Source organism: Saccoglossus kowalevskii, chromosome 8 (assembly GCF_978046115.1).
Source record: "Saccoglossus kowalevskii chromosome 8, keSacKowa6.1, whole genome shotgun sequence".
Taxonomy (NCBI): Eukaryota; Metazoa; Hemichordata; class Enteropneusta; family Harrimaniidae; genus Saccoglossus; species Saccoglossus kowalevskii.
The window spans coordinates 34248471-34262436 of record NC_140648.1 but is presented as its reverse complement, the minus strand read 5'-3'; the positions used below and the strand labels follow the sequence as shown (position 1 = coordinate 34262436).

The 13966-nt window shown below is 41.0% G+C and overlaps 12 non-coding genes across 12 annotated transcripts; all 12 read right to left on the bottom strand.

Annotated features, from left to right (window-relative positions):
• Positions 1 to 255: 255 nt before the first annotated feature.
• Positions 256 to 382, bottom strand: TRNAL-CAA (transfer RNA leucine (anticodon CAA)). The gene is made up of 2 exons: positions 345 to 382; positions 256 to 301 (listed from the first exon to the last, which is right to left on the bottom strand). It is a non-coding gene; the product is annotated as a tRNA-Leu (tRNA).
• Positions 383 to 859: 477 nt separating this feature from the next.
• On the bottom strand, positions 860 to 986 carry TRNAL-CAA (transfer RNA leucine (anticodon CAA)). The gene is made up of 2 exons: positions 949 to 986; positions 860 to 905 (listed from the first exon to the last, which is right to left on the bottom strand). It is a non-coding gene; the product is annotated as a tRNA-Leu (tRNA).
• Positions 987 to 2066: 1080 nt separating this feature from the next.
• TRNAL-CAA (transfer RNA leucine (anticodon CAA)) lies at positions 2067 to 2193 on the bottom strand. The gene is made up of 2 exons: positions 2156 to 2193; positions 2067 to 2112 (listed from the first exon to the last, which is right to left on the bottom strand). It is a non-coding gene; the product is annotated as a tRNA-Leu (tRNA).
• Positions 2194 to 3876: 1683 nt separating this feature from the next.
• On the bottom strand, positions 3877 to 4003 carry TRNAL-CAA (transfer RNA leucine (anticodon CAA)). The gene is made up of 2 exons: positions 3966 to 4003; positions 3877 to 3922 (listed from the first exon to the last, which is right to left on the bottom strand). It is a non-coding gene; the product is annotated as a tRNA-Leu (tRNA).
• A 1080-nt stretch (positions 4004 to 5083) lies between these two features.
• Positions 5084 to 5210, bottom strand: TRNAL-CAA (transfer RNA leucine (anticodon CAA)). Its single transcript has 2 exons — positions 5173 to 5210; positions 5084 to 5129 (listed from the first exon to the last, which is right to left on the bottom strand). It is a non-coding gene; the product is annotated as a tRNA-Leu (tRNA).
• A 476-nt stretch (positions 5211 to 5686) lies between these two features.
• Positions 5687 to 5813, bottom strand: TRNAL-CAA (transfer RNA leucine (anticodon CAA)). Its single transcript has 2 exons — positions 5776 to 5813; positions 5687 to 5732 (listed from the first exon to the last, which is right to left on the bottom strand). It is a non-coding gene; the product is annotated as a tRNA-Leu (tRNA).
• A 2771-nt stretch (positions 5814 to 8584) lies between these two features.
• TRNAL-CAA (transfer RNA leucine (anticodon CAA)) lies at positions 8585 to 8711 on the bottom strand. The gene is made up of 2 exons: positions 8674 to 8711; positions 8585 to 8630 (listed from the first exon to the last, which is right to left on the bottom strand). It is a non-coding gene; the product is annotated as a tRNA-Leu (tRNA).
• A 477-nt stretch (positions 8712 to 9188) lies between these two features.
• TRNAL-CAA (transfer RNA leucine (anticodon CAA)) lies at positions 9189 to 9315 on the bottom strand. Its single transcript has 2 exons — positions 9278 to 9315; positions 9189 to 9234 (listed from the first exon to the last, which is right to left on the bottom strand). It is a non-coding gene; the product is annotated as a tRNA-Leu (tRNA).
• A 476-nt stretch (positions 9316 to 9791) lies between these two features.
• On the bottom strand, positions 9792 to 9918 carry TRNAL-CAA (transfer RNA leucine (anticodon CAA)). The gene is made up of 2 exons: positions 9881 to 9918; positions 9792 to 9837 (listed from the first exon to the last, which is right to left on the bottom strand). It is a non-coding gene; the product is annotated as a tRNA-Leu (tRNA).
• Positions 9919 to 11482: 1564 nt separating this feature from the next.
• On the bottom strand, positions 11483 to 11609 carry TRNAL-CAA (transfer RNA leucine (anticodon CAA)). Its single transcript has 2 exons — positions 11572 to 11609; positions 11483 to 11528 (listed from the first exon to the last, which is right to left on the bottom strand). It is a non-coding gene; the product is annotated as a tRNA-Leu (tRNA).
• Positions 11610 to 12688: 1079 nt separating this feature from the next.
• TRNAL-CAA (transfer RNA leucine (anticodon CAA)) lies at positions 12689 to 12815 on the bottom strand. Its single transcript has 2 exons — positions 12778 to 12815; positions 12689 to 12734 (listed from the first exon to the last, which is right to left on the bottom strand). It is a non-coding gene; the product is annotated as a tRNA-Leu (tRNA).
• A 476-nt stretch (positions 12816 to 13291) lies between these two features.
• TRNAL-CAA (transfer RNA leucine (anticodon CAA)) lies at positions 13292 to 13418 on the bottom strand. The gene is made up of 2 exons: positions 13381 to 13418; positions 13292 to 13337 (listed from the first exon to the last, which is right to left on the bottom strand). It is a non-coding gene; the product is annotated as a tRNA-Leu (tRNA).
• Positions 13419 to 13966: the final 548 nt, after the last annotated feature.

Genomic DNA, 13966 nt, shown 5'->3' with positions numbered 1-13966 from the left:
CTCTGGGTTATGGGCCCAGCACGCTTCCGCTGCGCCACGCTGCTGACATTCTGCAGTATGTAACTTGTATGAATAGTCCAGTTTATCGTAAATGTCATGAAATATAATGCGTAATCTCGGTTCAGTATTTGTAAATTGAAACTAAACGAAACTACTGTCAATGTTGAATCACGACTAAACACTAAGATAATTAAATGTCATATCCGAGCACAAACTAGGCGAGAATTTGCTAAGTTACTAAAGGTAAAATAACATTGTCAGAAGTGGGATTCGAACCCACGCCCACATTCGTGGACCAGAAATCTCCCATAAATAACCCTGAAATAAGGGCAAGGTGTCAAATCCTTGAGTCTGGCGCCTTAGACCGCTCGGCCATCCTGACAGTTATTTGCAACTCAAATTATGCGCCAGTTAATAATTATTGTTATTGCCAACCTACTTACTCGTCATTTATAATTTGTTACGCTTGGCAGATTGCGAATCACGGATGTTCCGGATGAATAAAGCAAACTTTTAAGGCACATAACTCGCAGCAACAGGTTGTTTGAGAATTAACGGTTAAAAACTTCAATTTCATAGCAGCGCCTGGTTTCGATCCAGGGACCTCTGGGTTATGGGCCCAGCACGCTTCCGCTGCGCCACGCTGCTGACATTCTGCAGTATGTAACTTGTATGAATAGTCCAGTTTATCGTAAATGTCATGAAATATAATGCGTAATCTCGGTTCAGTATTTGTAAATTGAAACTAAACGAAACTACTGTCAATGTTGAATCACGACTAAACACTAAGATAATTAAATGTCATATCCGAGCACAAACTAGGCGAGAATTTGCTAAGTTACTAAAGGTAAAATAACATTGTCAGAAGTGGGATTCGAACCCACGCCCACATTCGTGGACCAGAAATCTCCCATAAATAACCCTGAAATAAGGGCAAGGTGTCAAATCCTTGAGTCTGGCGCCTTAGACCGCTCGGCCATCCTGACAGTTATTTGCAACTCAAATTATGCGCCAGTTAATAATTATTGTTATTGCCAACCTACTTACTCGTCATTCATAATTTGTTACGCTTGGCAGATTGCGAATCACGAATGTTCCGAATGAATAAAGCAAACTTTTAAGGAACATAACTCGCAGCAACAGGTTGTTTGAGAATTAACGGTTAAGAACTTCAATTTCATAGCAGCGCCTGGTTTCGATACAGGGACCTCTGGGTTATGGGCCCAGCACGCTTCCGCTGCGCCACGCTGCTGACATTCTGCAATACGCAACTTGTATGAATAGTCCAGTTTATCGTAAATGTCATGAAATATAATGCGTAATCTCGGTTCAGTATTTGTAAATTGAAACTAAACGAAACTACTGTCAATGTTGAATCTCGACTGAACACGAAGATAATTAAATGTCATATCGAGCACAAACTAGGCGAGAATTTGCTAAGTTACTAAAGGTAAAATAATATTGTAAGAAGTGGGATTCGAACGCACGCCCACATTCGTGGACGAGAAATCTCCCATAAATAACCCTGAAATAAGGGAAAGGTGTCAAATCCTTGAGTCTGGCGCCTTAGACCGCTCGGCCATCCTGACAGTTACTTGCAACTCAAATTTTGCGCCAGTTAATAATTATTGTTATTGCCAACATACTTACTCGTCATTTATAATTTGTTACGCTTGGCAGATTGCGAATCACGGATGTTCCGGATGAATAAAGCAAACTTTTAAGGCACATAACTCGCAGCAACAGGTTGTTTGAGAATTAACGGTTAAAAACTTCAATTTCATAGCAGCGCCTGGTTTCGATCCAGGGACCTCTGGGTTATGGGCCCAGCACGCTTCCGCTGCGCCACGCTGCTGACATTCTGCAGTATGTAACTTGTATGAATAGTCCAGTTTATCATAAATGTCATGAAATATAATGCGTAATCTCGGTTCAGTATTTGTAAATTGAAACTAATCGAAACTACTGTCAATGTTGAATCACGACGAAACACTAAGATAATTAAATGTCATATCCGAGCACAAACTAGGCGAGAATTTGCTAAGTTACTAAAGGTAAAATAACATTGTCAGAAGTGGGATTCGAACCCACGCCCACATTCGTGGACCAGAAATCTCCCATAAATAACCCTGAAATAAGGGCAAGGTGTCAAATCCTTGAGTCTGGCGCCTTAGACCGCTCGGCCATCCTGACAGTTATTTGCAACTCAAATTTTGCGCCAGTTAATAATTATTGTTATTGCCAACCTACTTACTCGTCATTCATAATTTGTTACGCTTGGCAGATTGCGAATCACGAATGTTCCGAATGAATAAAGCAAACTTTTAAGGCACATAACTCGCAGCAACAGGTTGTTTGAGAATTAACGGTTAAGAACTTCAATTTCATAGCAGCGCCTGGTTTCGATACAGGGACCTCTGGGTTATGGGCCCAGCACGCTTCCGCTGCGCCACGCTGCTGACATTCTGCAATACGCAACTTGTATGAATAGTCCAGTTTATCGTAAATGTCATGAAATATAATGCGTAATCTCGGTTCAGTATTTGTAAATTGAAACTAAACGAAACTACTGTCAATGTTGAATCTCGACTGAACACGAAGATAATTAAATGTCATATCGAGCACAAACTAGGCGAGAATTTGCTAAGTTACTAAAGGTAAAATAATATTGTCAGAAGTGGGATTCGAACCCACGCCCACATTCGTGGACCTGAAATCTCCCATAAATAACCCTGAAATAAGGGAAAGGTGTCAAATCCTTGAGTCTGGCGCCTTAGACCGCTCGGCCATCCTGACAGTTACTTGCAACTCAAATTTTGCGCCAGTTAATAATTATTGTTATTGCCAACCTACTTACTCGTCATTCATAATTTGTTACGCTTGGCAGATTGCGAATCACTAATGTTCCGGATGAATAAAGCAAACTTTTAAGGCACATAACTCGCAGCAACAGGTTGTTTGAGAATTAACGGTTAAAAACTTCAATTTCATAGCAGCGGCTGGTTTCGATCCAGGGACCTCTGGGTTATGGGCCCAGCACGCTTCCGCTGCGCAACGCTGCTGACATTCTGCAATCCGCAACTTGTATGAATAGTCCAGTTTATCGTAAATGTCATGAAATACAATGCGTAATCCCGGTTCAGTATTTGTAAATTGAAACTAAACGAAACTACTGTCAATGTTGAACCACGACTAAACACGAAGAAAATTAAATGTCATATCGAGCACAAACTAGGCGAGAATTTGCTAAGTTACTAAAGGTAAAATAACATTGTCAGAAGTGGGATTCGAACCCACGCCCACATTCGTGGACCAGAAATCTCCCGTAAATAACCCTGAAATAAGGGCAAGGTGTCAAATCCTTGAGTCTGGCGTCTTAGACCGCTCGGCCATCCTGACAGTTACTTGCAACTCAAATTTTGCGCCAGTTAATAATTATTGTTATTGCCAACCTACTTACTAGTCATTCATAATTTGTTACGCTTGGCAGATTGCGAATCACGAATGTTCCGGATTAATAAAGCAAACTTTTAAGGCACATAACTCGCAGCAACAGGTTGTTTGAGAATTAACGGTTAAAAACTTCAATTTCATAGCAGCGCCTGGTTTCGATCCAGGGACCTCTGGGTTATGGGCCCAGCACGCTTCCGCTGCGCCACGCTGCTGACATTCTGCAGTATGTAACTTGTATGAATAGTCCAGTTTATCGTAAATGTCATGAAATATAATGCGTAATCTCGGTTCAGTATTTGTAAATTGAAACTAAACGAAACTACTGTCAATGTTGAATCACGACTAAACACTAAGATAATTAAATGTCATATCCGAGCACAAACTAGGCGAGAATTTGCTAAGTTACTAAAGGTAAAATAACATTGTCAGAAGTGGGATTCGAACCCACGCCCACATTCGTGGACCAGAAATCTCCCATAAATAACCCTGAAATAAGGGCAAGGTGTCAAATCCTTGAGTCTGGCGCCTTAGACCGCTCGGCCATCCTGACAGTTATTTGCAACTCAAATTATGCGCCAGTTAATAATTATTGTTATTGCCAACCTACTTACTCGTCATTCATAATTTGTTACGCTTGGCAGATTGCGAATCACGAATGTTCCGAATGAATAAAGCAAACTTTTAAGGAACATAACTCGCAGCAACAGGTTGTTTGAGAATTAACGGTTAAGAACTTCAATTTCATAGCAGCGCCTGGTTTCGATACAGGGACCTCTGGGTTATGGGCCCAGCACGCTTCCGCTGCGCCACGCTGCTGACATTCTGCAATACGCAACTTGTATGAATAGTCCAGTTTATCGTAAATGTCATGAAATATAATGCGTAATCTCGGTTCAGTATTTGTAAATTGAAACTAAACGAAACTACTGTCAATGTTGAATCTCGACTGAACACGAAGATAATTAAATGTCATATCGAGCACAAACTAGGCGAGAATTTGCTAAGTTACTAAAGGTAAAATAATATTGTAAGAAGTGGGATTCGAACGCACGCCCACATTCGTGGACGAGAAATCTCCCATAAATAACCCTGAAATAAGGGAAAGGTGTCAAATCCTTGAGTCTGGCGCCTTAGACCGCTCGGCCATCCTGACAGTTACTTGCAACTCAAATTTTGCGCCAGTTAATAATTATTGTTATTGCCAACATACTTACTCGTCATTTATAATTTGTTACGCTTGGCAGATTGCGAATCACGGATGTTCCGGATGAATAAAGCAAACTTTTAAGGCACATAACTCGCAGCAACAGGTTGTTTGAGAATTAACGGTTAAAAACTTCAATTTCATAGCAGCGCCTGGTTTCGATCCAGGGACCTCTGGGTTATGGGCCCAGCACGCTTCCGCTGCGCCACGCTGCTGACATTCTGCAGTATGTAACTTGTATGAATAGTCCAGTTTATCATAAATGTCATGAAATATAATGCGTAATCTCGGTTCAGTATTTGTAAATTGAAACTAATCGAAACTACTGTCAATGTTGAATCACGACGAAACACTAAGATAATTAAATGTCATATCCGAGCACAAACTAGGCGAGAATTTGCTAAGTTACTAAAGGTAAAATAACATTGTCAGAAGTGGGATTCGAACCCACGCCCACATTCGTGGACCAGAAATCTCCCATAAATAACCCTGAAATAAGGGCAAGGTGTCAAATCCTTGAGTCTGGCGCCTTAGACCGCTCGGCCATCCTGACAGTTATTTGCAACTCAAATTTTGCGCCAGTTAATAATTATTGTTATTGCCAACCTACTTACTCGTCATTCATAATTTGTTACGCTTGGCAGATTGCGAATCACGAATGTTCCGAATGAATAAAGCAAACTTTTAAGGCACATAACTCGCAGCAACAGGTTGTTTGAGAATTAACGGTTAAGAACTTCAATTTCATAGCAGCGCCTGGTTTCGATACAGGGACCTCTGGGTTATGGGCCCAGCACGCTTCCGCTGCGCCACGCTGCTGACATTCTGCAATACGCAACTTGTATGAATAGTCCAGTTTATCGTAAATGTCATGAAATATAATGCGTAATCTCGGTTCAGTATTTGTAAATTGAAACTAAACGAAACTACTGTCAATGTTGAATCTCGACTGAACACGAAGATAATTAAATGTCATATCGAGCACAAACTAGGCGAGAATTTGCTAAGTTACTAAAGGTAAAATAATATTGTCAGAAGTGGGATTCGAACCCACGCCCACATTCGTGGACCAGAAATCTCCCATAAATAACCCTGAAATAAGGGAAAGGTGTCAAATCCTTGAGTCTGGCGCCTTAGACCGCTCGGCCATCCTGACAGTTACTTGCAACTCAAATTTTGCGCCAGTTAATAATTATTGTTATTGCCAACCTACTTACTCGTCATTCATAATTTGTTACGCTTGGCAGATTGCGAATCACTAATGTTCCGGATGAATAAAGCAAACTTTTAAGGCACATAACTCGCAGCAACAGGTTGTTTGAGAATTAACGGTTAAAAACTTCAATTTCATAGCAGCGGCTGGTTTCGATCCAGGGACCTCTGGGTTATGGGCCCAGCACGCTTCCGCTGCGCAACGCTGCTGACATTCTGCAATCCGCAACTTGTATGAATAGTCCAGTTTATCGTAAATGTCATGAAATACAATGCGTAATCCCGGTTCAGTATTTGTAAATTGAAACTAAACGAAACTACTGTCAATGTTGAACCACGACTAAACACGAAGAAAATTAAATGTCATATCGAGCACAAACTAGGCGAGAATTTGCTAAGTTACTAAAGGTAAAATAACATTGTCAGAAGTGGGATTCGAACCCACGCCCACATTCGTGGACCAGAAATCTCCCGTAAATAACCCTGAAATAAGGGCAAGGTGTCAAATCCTTGAGTCTGGCGTCTTAGACCGCTCGGCCATCCTGACAGTTACTTGCAACTCAAATTTTGCGCCAGTTAATAATTATTGTTATTGCCAACCTACTTACTAGTCATTCATAATTTGTTACGCTTGGCAGATTGCGAATCACGAATGTTCCGGATTATTAAAGCAAACTTTTAAGGCACATAACTCGCAGCAACAGGTTGTTTGAGAATTAACGGTTAAAAACTTCAATTTCATAGCAGCGCCTGGTTTCGATCCAGGGACCTCTGGGTGATGGGCCCAGCACGCTTCCGCTGCGCCACGCTGCTGACATTCTGCAGTATGTAACTTGTATGAATAGTCCAGTTTATCGTAAATGTCATGAAATATAATGCGTAATCTCGGTTCAGTATTTGTAAATTGAAACTAATCGAAACTACTGTCAATGTTGAATCACGACTAAACACTAAGATAATTAAATGTCATATCCGAGCACAAACTAGGCGAGAATTTGCTAAGTTACTAAAGGTAAAATAACATTGTCAGAAGTGGGATTCGAACCCCCGCCCACATTCGTGGACCAGAAATCTCCCATAAATAACCCTGAAATAAGGGCAAGGTGTCAAATCCTTGAGTCTGGCGCCTTAGACCGCTCGGCCATCCTGACAGTTACTTGCAACTCAAATTTTGCGCCAGTTAATAATTATTGTTATTGCCAACCTACTTACTAGTCATTCATAATTTGTTACGCTTGGCAGATTGCGAATTACTAATGTTTCAGGGACCTCTGGGTTATGGGCCCAGCACGATTCCGCTGCGCCACGCTGCTGACATTCTTCAATATGCAACTTGTATGAATAGTCCAGTTTATCGTAAATGTCATGAAATATAATGCGTAATCTCGGTTCAGTATTTGTAAATTGAAACTAAACGAAACTACTGTCAATGTTGAATCACGACTAAACACGAAGATAATTAAATGTCATATCGAGCACAAACTAGGCGAGAATTTGCTAAGTTACTAAAGGTAAAATAACATTGTCAGAAGTGGGATTCGAACCCACGCCCACATTCGTGGACCAGAAATCTCCCATAAATAACCCTGAAATAAGGGCAAGGTGTCAAATCCTTAGACCGCTCGGCCATCCTGACAGTTACTTGCAACTCAAATTTTGCGCCAGTTAATAATTATTGTTATTGCCAACCTACTTACTCGTCATTCATAATTTGTTACGCTTGGCAGATTGCGAATCACGAATGTTCCGGATTAATAAAGCAAACTTTTAAGGCACATAACTCGGAGCAACAGGTTGTTCGAGAATTAACGGTTTAAAACTTCAATTTCATAGCAGCGCCTGGTTTCGATCCAGGGACCTCTGGGTTATGGGCCCAGCACGCTTCCGCTGCGCCACGCTGCTGACATTCTACAGTATGCAACTTGTATGAATAGTCCAGTTTATCGTAAATGTCATGAAATATAATGCGTAATCTCGGTTCAGTATTTGTAAATTGAAACTAAACGAAACTACTGTCAATGTTGAATCACGACTAAACACGAAGATAATTAAATGTCATATCGAGCACAAACTAGGCGAGAATTTGCTAAGTTACTAAAGGTAAAATAACATTGTCAGAAGTGGGATTCGAACCCACGCCCACATTCGTGGACCAGAAATCTCCCATAAATAACCCTGAAATAAGGGCAAGTGTCAAATCCTTGAGTCTGGCGCCTTAGACCGCTCGGCCATCCTGGCAGTTACTTGCAACTCAAATTTTGCGCCAGTTAATAATTATTGTTATTGCCAACCTACTTACTCGTCATTTATAATTTGTTACGCTTGGCAGATTGCGAATCACGGATGTTCCGGATGAATAAAGCAAACTTTTAAGGCACATAACTCGCAGCAACAGGTTGTTTGAGAATTAACGGTTAAAAACTTCAATTTCATAGCAGCGCCTGGTTTCGATCCAGGGACCTCTGGGTTATGGGCCCAGCACGCTTCCGCTGCGCCACGCTGCTGACATTCTGCAGTATGTAACTTGTATGAATAGTCCAGTTTATCGTAAATGTCATGAAATATAATGCGTAATCTCGGTTCAGTATTTGTAAATTGAAACTAAACGAAACTACTGTCAATGTTGAATCACGACTAAACACTAAGATAATTAAATGTCATATCCGAGCACAAACTAGGCGAGAATTTGCTAAGTTACTAAAGGTAAAATAACATTGTCAGAAGTGGGATTCGAACCCACGCCCACATTCGTGGACCAGAAATCTCCCATAAATAACCCTGAAATAAGGGCAAGGTGTCAAATCCTTGAGTCTGGCGCCTTAGACCGCTCGGCCATCCTGACAGTTATTTGCAACTCAAATTTTGCGCCAGTTAATAATTATTGTTATTGCCAACCTACTTACTCGTCATTCATAATTTGTTACGCTTGGCAGATTGCGAATCACGAATGTTCCGGATGAATAAAACAAACTTTTAAGGCACATAACTCGCAGCAACAGGTTGTTTGAGAATTAACGGTTAAAAACTTCAATTTCATAGCAGCGCCTGGTTTCGATCCAGGGACCTCTGGGTTATGGGCCCAGCACGCTTCCGCTGCGCCACGCTGCTGACATTCTGCAGTATGTAACTTGTATGAATAGTCCAGTTTATCGTAAATGTCATGAAATATAATGCGTAATCTCGGTTCAGTATTTGTAAATTGAAACTAAACGAAACTACTGTCAATGTTGAATCACGACTAAACACTAAGATAATTAAATGTCATATCCGAGCACAAACTAGGCGAGAATTTGCTAAGTTACTAAAGGTAAAATAACATTGTCAGAAGTGGGATTCGAACCCACGCCCACATTCGTGGACCAGAAATCTCCCATAAATAACCCTGAAATAAGGGCAAGGTGTCAAATCCTTGAGTCTGGCGCCTTAGACCGCTCGGCCATCCTGACAGTTACTTGCAACTCAAATTTTGCGCCAGTTAATAATTATTGTTATTGCCAACCTACTTACTCGTCATTCATAATTTGTTACGCTTGGCAGATTGCGAATCACGAATGTTCCGGATTAATAAAGCAAACTTTTAAGGCACATAACTCGGAGCAACAGGTTGTTCGAGAATTAACGGTTTAAAACTTCAATTTCATAGCAGCGCCTGGTTTCGATCCAGGGACCTCTGGGTTATGGGCCCAGCACGCTTCCGCTGCGCCACGCTGCTGACATTCTGCAATATGCAACTTGTATGAATAGTCCAGTTTATCGTAAATGTCATGAAATATAATGCGTAATCTCGGTTCAGTATTTGTAAATTGAAACTAAACGAAACTACTGTCAATGTTGAATCACGACTAAACACGAAGATAATTAAATGTCATATCGAGCACAAACTAGGCGAGAATTTGCTAAGTTACTAAAGGTAAAATAACATTGTCAGAAGTGGGATTCGAACCCACGCCCACATTCGTGGACCAGAAATCTCCCATAAATAACCCTGAAATAAGGGCAAGGTGTCAAATCCTTGAGTCTGGCGCCTTAGACCGCTCGGCCATCCTGACAGTTACTTGCAACTCAAATTTTGCGCCAGTTAATAATTATTGTTATTGCCAACCTACTTACTAGTCATTCATAATTTGTTACGCTTGGCAGATTGCGAATCACTAATGTTTCAGGGACCTCTGGGTTATGGGCCCAGCACGATTCCGCTGCGCCACGCTGCTGACATTCTTCAATATGCAACTTGTATGAATAGTCCAGTTTATCGTAAATGTCATGAAATATAATGCGTAATCTTGGTTCAGTATTTGTAAATTGAAACTAAACGAAACTACTGTCAATGTTGAATCACGACTAAACACGAAGATAATTAAATGTCATATCGAGCACAAACTAGGCGAGAATTTGCTAAGTTACTAAAGGTAAAATAACATTGTCAGAAGTGGGATTCGAACCCACGCCCACATTCGTGGACCAGAAATCTCCCATAAATAACCCTGAAATAAGGGCAAGGTGTCAAATCCTTAGACCGCTCGGCCATCCTGACAGTTACTTGCAACTCAAATTTTGCGCCAGTTAATAATTATTGTTATTGCCAACCTACTTACTCGTCATTCATAATTTGTTACGCTTGGCAGATTGCGAATCACGAATGTTCCGGATTAATAAAGCAAACTTTTAAGGCACATAACTCGGAGCAACAGGTTGTTCGAGAATTAACGGTTTAAAACTTCAATTTCATAGCAGCGCCTGGTTTCGATCCAGGGACCTCTGGGTTATGGGCCCAGCACGCTTCCGCTGCGCCACGCTGCTGACATTCTACAGTATGCAACTTGTATGAATAGTCCAGTTTATCGTAAATGTCATGAAATATAATGCGTAATCTCGGTTCAGTATTTGTAAATTGAAACTAAACGAAACTACTGTCAATGTTGAATCACGACTAAACACGAAGATAATTAAATGTCATATCGAGCACAAACTAGGCGAGAATTTGCTAAGTTACTAAAGGTAAAATAACATTGTCAGAAGTGGGATTCGAACCCACGCCCACATTCGTGGACCAGAAATCTCCCATAAATAACCCTGAAATAAGGGCAAGTGTCAAATCCTTGAGTCTGGCGCCTTAGACCGCTCGGCCATCCTGGCAGTTACTTGCAACTCAAATTTTGCGCCAGTTAATAATTATTGTTATTGCCAACCTACTTACTCGTCATTTATAATTTGTTACGCTTGGCAGATTGCGAATCACGGATGTTCCGGATGAATAAAGCAAACTTTTAAGGCACATAACTCGCAGCAACAGGTTGTTTGAGAATTAACGGTTAAAAACTTCAATTTCATAGGAGCGCCTGGTTTCGATCCAGGGACCTCTGGGTTATGGGCCCAGCACGCTTCCGCTGCGCCACGCTGCTGACATTCTGCAGTATGTAACTTGTATGAATAGTCCAGTTTATCGTAAATGTCATGAAATATAATGCGTAATCTCGGTTCAGTATTTGTAAATTGAAACTAAACGAAACTACTGTCAATGTTGAATCACGACTAAACACTAAGATAATTAAATGTCATATCCGAGCACAAACTAGGCGAGAATTTGCTAAGTTACTAAAGGTAAAATAACATTGTCAGAAGTGGGATTCGAACCCACGCCCACATTCGTGGACCAGAAATCTCCCATAAATAACCCTGAAATAAGGGCAAGGTGTCAAATCCTTGAGTCTGGCGCCTTAGACCGCTCGGCCATCCTGACAGTTATTTGCAACTCAAATTTTGCGCCAGTTAATAATTATTGTTATTGCCAACCTACTTACTCGTCATTCATAATTTGTTACGCTTGGCAGATTGCGAATCACGAATTTTCCGGATGAATAAAACAAACTTTTAAGGCACATAACTCGCAGCAACAGGTTGTTTGAGAATTAACGGTTAAAAACTTCAATTTCATAGCAGCGCCTGGTTTCGATCCAGGGACCTCTGGGTTATGGGCCCAGGACGCTTCCGCTGCGCCACGCTGCTGACATTCCGCAATATGCAACTTGTATGAATAGTCCAGTTTATCGTAAATGTCATGAAATATAATGCGTAATCTCGGTTCAGTATTTGTAAATTGAAACTAAACGAAACTACTGTCAATGTTGAATCACGACTAAACACGAAGATAATTAAATGTCATATCGAGCACAAACTAGGCGAGAATTTGCTAAGTTACTAAAGGTAAAATAACATTGTCAGAAGTGGGATTCGAACCCACGCCCACATTCGTGGACCAGAAATCTCCCATAAATAACCCTGAAATAAGGGCAAGTGTCAAATCCTTGAGTCTGGCGCCTTAGACCGCTCGGCCATCCTGGCAGTTACTTGCAACTCAAATTTTGCGCCAGTTAATAATTATTGTTATTGCCAACCTACTTACTCGTCATTTATAATTTGTTACGCTTGGCAGATTGCGAATCACGGATGTTCCGGATGAATAAAGCAAACTTTTAAGGCACATAACTCGCAGCAACAGGTTGTTTGAGAATTAACGGTTAAAAACTTCAATTTCATAGCAGCGCCTGGTTTCGATCCAGGGACCTCTGGGTTATGGGCCCAGCACGCTTCCGCTGCGCCACGCTGCTGACATTCTGCAGTATGTAACTTGTATGAATAGTCCAGTTTATCGTAAATGTCATGAAATATAATGCGTAATCTCGGTTCAGTATTTGTAAATTGAAACTAAACGAAACTACTGTCAATGTTGAATCACGACTAAACACTAAGATAATTAAATGTCATATCCGAGCACAAACTAGGCGAGAATTTGCTAAGTTACTAAAGGTAAAATAACATTGTCAGAAGTGGGATTCGAACCCACGCCCACATTCGTGGACCAGAAATCTCCCATAAATAACCCTGAAATAAGGGCAAGGTGTCAAATCCTTGAGTCTGGCGCCTTAGACCGCTCGGCCATCCTGACAGTTATTTGCAACTCAAATTTTGCGCCAGTTAATAATTATTGTTATTGCCAACCTACTTACTCGTCATTCATAATTTGTTACGCTTGGCAGATTGCGAATCACGAATGTTCCGGATGAATAAAACAAACTTTTAAGGCACATAACTCGCAGCAACAGGTTGTTTGAGAATTAACGGTTAAAAACTTCAATTTCATAGCAGCGCCTGGTTTCGATCCAGGGACCTCTGGGTTATGGGCCCAGCACGCTTCCGCTGCGCCACGCTGCTGACATTCCGCAATATGCAACTTGTATGAATAGTCCAGTTTATCGTAAATGTCATGAAATATAATGCGTAATCTCGGTTCAGTATTTGTAAATTGAAACTAAACGAAACAACTGTCAATGTTGAATCTCGACTGAACACGAAGATAATTAAATGTCATATCGAGCACAAACTAGGCGAGAATTTGCTAAGTTACTAAAGGTAAAATAACATTGTCAGAAGTGGGATTCGAACCCACGCCCACATTCGTGGACCAGAAATCTCCCATAAATAACCCTGAAATAAGGGAAAGGTGTCAAATCCTTGAGTCTGGCGCCTTAGACCGCTCGGCCATCCTGACAGTTACTTGCAACTCAAATTTTGCGCCAGTTAATAATTATTGTTATTGCCAACCTACTTACTCGTCATTCATAATTTGTTACGCTTGGCAGATTGCGAATCACTAATGTTCCGGATGAATAAAGCAAACTTTTAAGGCACATAACTCGCAGCAACAGGTTGTTTGAGAATTAACGGTTAAAAACTTCAATTTCATAGCAGCGCCTGGTTTCGATCCAGGGACTTCTGGGTTATGGGCCCAGCACGCTTCCGCTGCGCCACGCTGCTGACATTCTGCAATATGCAACTTGTATGAATAGTCCAGTTTATCGTAAATGTCATGAAATATAATGCGTAATCTCGGTTCAGTATTTGTAAATTGAAACTAAACGAAACTACTGTCAATGTTGAATCACGACTAAACACGAAGATAATTAAATGTCATATCGAGCACAAACTAGGCGAGAATTTGCTAAGTTACTAAAGGTAAAATAACATTGTCAGAAGTGGGATTCGAACCCACGCCCACATTCGTGGACCAGAAATCTCCCATAAATAACCCTGAAATAA